This window comes from Echinops telfairi, unplaced genomic scaffold (assembly GCF_000313985.2).
Source record: "Echinops telfairi isolate 266 unplaced genomic scaffold, ASM31398v2 ScPeMD7_7458;HRSCAF=8496, whole genome shotgun sequence".
Classification (NCBI taxonomy): domain Eukaryota; kingdom Metazoa; phylum Chordata; class Mammalia; order Afrosoricida; family Tenrecidae; genus Echinops; species Echinops telfairi.
The window spans coordinates 24,643,842-24,648,825 of NW_022111358.1; positions in this window are offsets into that span (position 1 = coordinate 24,643,842).

Sequence of the window (4,984 nt, forward strand, 5' to 3'; positions counted from 1 at the left end):
GAAAATATTTGATTTACAAATAAGGAATCCTACTTCGCGGAATTTCATTTATCACGGTAGGGTCTAGAACCCATTAACTGCGATAAACGAGGGTTCACTGTATTTATTTTTATGACATTTATTCGTAAATGCATTGAGGATTCTTTATATGTACAATGTATGTTTATGTACCTTGCGTACCTGAGTCCATATTGCACAGCACAATTAACTATGTACATTTTTTGTCATGACCTGAGTTTACTCTGATGGCTTGCACTGAATGGAATGAGCCAGGAATGCATAGTCCGGACAGTAGCTGCTGACAGCCAGCCTCAAGCACATTTCCAAATGATCATCAGTCATGGTGGAACGGTGCTTGGACTTAATGATCATTATGTGAGAAAAGACTCTAAAAACATAAATAAGTAGAGCCGAATAATACAGTCAAGGATCGGATAGCACATTTTCTCATGTTTGGGTACTTTCCCTCTGTAAGTTCCAGAACTGTTCATGCGCTCTAGACTTGAGCTGAATGTCGGCTTGTAGTGTCAAAATCTCCTATTCCGTATGAAAGTGATACGTTTTTGTCTTCTTACTTGGTCCAGCTCCCCCACTCATTTTAATACCCTTTCTTACATTTAAGAGAAAAAATAAGGTCTAAAAATTGGCGATAATTTAGTTTGTCAGTTTTGCTGCACTTAGCACAGTTGTTTGCATATGCGTTTGACACCTAAGATTGCATGATTGGCTGTGCTATGTATCAGTTAAGTGATGGGATTGATGATAGGCTTACATCTGTTTTTTTAATACCATGCGATCTACCCACACTACATTTGTGATCGACTAGTAGGTCAAGATTGACATATTGAGCATCCCTGGTGTAAATAGTCTTACCCTCAGGCAGTTTGTTAGTCTGGGCAGGCTAGAGAAACAAATCCAGGGAGACTTATAGATGTATGAGAGAAAGTTTCATATCAAAGAGCAATTGTACATTAAGAAAGCATCCCAGCCCAGTACGGATCACATCCAATATGTCTGATACCAATCTATAAAGTCCTTTTCAGACTCACAAAATGCATGCAATGATGCCAAATGCAGGACCACAGGCCAGTGGGTTGGAAGTCTTGTGGATCCAATGGTGTTGTAAGCACCTCAGTGTTGGCGGGGGTCTCTACATGGCGTCTCTGGCTCCAGAAGTCTGGTTACATCAGGGTAGGTCCATGTGGCTTCTCCAGCTTCCAGGACATAACACCATGTGTCTTGTCAGTAGAGCATCTCTCAGGGAGTGAGCAAAGAGAGAGAGAGAGAGGGAGATCTCCTGGCTCCAAGGAGGAAAATACAGGAGTTCCCAGAATTCTCAGGAGAAGGCTCATGCTCACACAGAAGCCTCATTGGTTATATCTTGATAGACAAGCCAGACTCCACCCCTTCATTCATAATCCTCTCAAATTGACACCAGATTATGTAACTACCACAGGATGAGTGAATTGGAATGTGGATTAAGTCTTTCTTGAGGACTTGTCTGAGTGTGTCCTTGAAGGGTATTACCATACTGGGAACAGTATTGAGGGGGGGAGGGTATCACAGAACCATAAGTCATGTCCTTAGTCTTTCCCTAGTTGTCTTGGTCAGAAGACCCTAGACCAGCAGTTCTCAACCTGTGGATTGCAACCCCTTTGGGAGTCAAATGACCCTTTCACAGGGGTCACCCAATTCATTACAGTAGCAAAATTACAGTGATGAAGTAGCAATGAAAATAATGTTATGGTTGGGGGGTCACCACAACATGAGGAACTGTATGAAAGGGCTATGGCACTTGAGAACCACTGCCCTAGACCAATTGATGAGGTGGAAGGAGGGGAAAGAGTTGGCCTGTCATTAATCAAAATACGAGAAAGATAACATAATTTAAGATTCAAAATGTAACAGCCCCCTCCCTTGCAGTAAAATTTCTTTTAAGCTTAATCAGTAGGGATGCTCTAACACCCAGAAGGTGGTAAGCAAGACCAGGTAGATGAGTAGCCAGGCACAAAGCATCCCCCACTGACAGAAACAATGGTGCATGCGGCCTCAGGGATGGTGGTCTGGTAACCCCTGGAGAAATAAAGATTTGGATCGTTTTTTCTGTGATCATCGCCACACTTGTTTGGAGTATGTAACTTTCTTGGTTTTCACTGGATTCTGAAGCCGCTGGGAGGTAGCAAACTCCACGGGTTTCCTGTCTTGTGCTTGCATAATCAACCTGGTCTCTGTCTTTGATTGTAGCAGTGACAGGCAATAAGCTCTTATGTCGGAACATAATGAGCAATGACCCTGTGGTAGTCACCTAATCTGGTGTCAATTTAAGGATTAAGAGTGTAGGGGTGGAGTCTAGACTGTCAGTCTGGAGATAGTCAATGAGACTTCTGTGTGGGCATGGCCTTCTGAGATTTCTGGTACTTCCTCCTTGGAGGCGGAAGACACCTCTCTCTCTGCTACTCCCTGGGAGACATTGCAGAAGACAAGCCACAAGGAGGCAACAAGACCTCAGAAGCCGGAGAAGCCACAGAGAGACCCCTGCCAGAGCTGAGATGCTTACAACGCCACTGGACCCAAAGACTTTCTATCCACTGGCTTGTGATCGTCCTGCATTTGGCTTCATTGCATGTGTTTCGTGAGTCTGAAGAGGACTTCATAGATTGGTATCGGACATATGAGCTAATATCAGCCTAATGGCCTTGGACTGGACTTGGTTGGGATGTTTTCTCAATGTTCAATTGCTCTTGTATATAAACCTCTTCCTTATATACATATGTGTGTTTATGAATTTGTTCCTCTAGTCTACCCAGACTAACAGCCCCCATCATGGCTCTCTTCTCCTTTCTGTCGTGTCCCACCTGTAACTGTGATGTACTGATCTGCCGTCAGCTGTGAATTTGTGTGTTTCCTTTGCTCCATGCCTTATTTAACTAGCATCCTGACTGCGAATCTTCCCGACACCACCATGACCTCATGCTGATAGCCTCCCTTATCTGAATGATGTCTGCGTCTATGTGTTATTAAGTGTAAGACTTAATAAATGCTCTCCTTAAATTATATTTAAGATTGAGGTCTCAATCACAATGATCTACATAGAAGCCCCTCCCAAGGGGATGGACAACAGAAAAGTGAGTGAAGGGAAACATCAGTCAGTGTAAGACATGAAGAAAATAATAATTTATAAATTATCAAGGGGTCATGAGGCAGTGAGGGTGGGAGAGGGAGGGTGGAAAACAAGAAGCTGATATCAAGGGCTCAAGTAGAAAGCAAATGTTTTGAAAAGGATGAGGGCAACAAATGTACAAATGTGCTTGACAAAATGGATGTATGTATGGATTGTGATAAGAGTTGTATGAGCCCCAATAAAATGATTAAAAAGATTGGGGCCTCTTTTTACCCTAAAACACAGAATGCTCCTTAGAAGAAAAGATGGTAAGTCTTTGTCAGGTTACCAAGAGAGACCAGTCCCCGGAAAAGGACATCATGTTTAGTGAAGTAGAGGGTTATCAAAAGAGTGGTCTAGGGAAGACCCTAGATTCAAGTGTATTTTATATATAAAAAAAACTTCTTTTAAAAGATAAATTATTCAGATGAAGGAAATGGTTAGCAAGAGACCAGAATAGTGTCCAAAGGATTCAAGGCCATGGGGCTAATTATAGATGATGGAAGACAAAGGAAATTGGTCAGAAACTAATTAATCACTGTGCTGGACTACTGAAGGAGGGTGAGGGAGAAAGGACCCTTACACACAAAGTTTACAGGATTAGTTAAAAAGGCTTCCAGGATTAGTTCTGGGGCTGGATCACCTGCCCATGTAGTGATCAAGGTATGACCATGACCGCGCGGCCCTGAATCATATTCAGGTCTCCACCAGAACTCCAAGCTTTTATTTTTCTGAGGAGACAACACTTTAATTCCCATGGTGACCCTGGGGCCTGACAGGACATTAGAGGTGTTGGCCTGGTGTGGAGGGGGGGGCAGCTGGGCCCGGCCTTCAGTAGCTGTCACCCGCCCTGGTGATCGCATAGTCTGGGCACTTGGACTTGATTTTTCTCTGTGGAGGTGGGGTGCTGGGTGCGCCCATAGCCCATGAAGTAGCGGTACACATGGATCTTATTACCCTGTTGCTCACAGCCGTAGCCCCATCTCTGTATCTCTCCTACTCCAAACTTTAGATGGCATGCAGCTATCAATGATTAAAGGCTTGCCCAGTGTGGTAGTTATCCTAATTCCATGTCAACTTGATAAATAGGTGTAAAGCTGGAGTCTAGCCTGTCAATCAGGTTACAGTCTGATGATCCCTCCCTGTGGGCGTGGCCTTCTCATGAGGATTCTAGGAACTTCCTCTCTTCCTCCCTGGAGGTGGGACACACACTCTCTCTCCCTACTTCACTTTCCTGCTGTTGAGACACTCAGAAAAGAGGAGGAGCCACATGGAGGCCGATGCTTCCACCGCCACTGGATCCACTAGATTTTCCACCCACCGGCCTCTGATCTTCCAGCATTCAGCCTCATTACATGTACTACATGAGTCTGAAGAGGAATTTATAGACTAATTTTGGACATATGGGCTAATATCGGACTTATGGACTTCATCTAGACTTGTCTGGGATGTTTTCTCAAAATACAATTGTTCTTTGATATAAAGCTCTCTCTTACACATACATGAGTGTCAATAAGTTTGTTTCTTTAGTCAACCTGGTATAACACCTGCTAGGCAAGTTCCTTAAGGGCAAGACTGCCCCAGCCACCCCAAACCCACCCCCAGGGGAGTTGAAATCTATTTTCAAACATAGTGCCACATTGCTGCTTAATGGTTAAAAAATACTTAAATAGGACTCATAATGGAGTTATGATGCCATTGGCAAACTCAAGCCTTTCACAAAAAACGTGTTCTACTCAAACGATGGCACTGAATCTGCAGCTTCGGGAGAAGGATATATCTGACCAGAGCAAACAGGAACAGATGACGGGGGAGGAGGAGAGA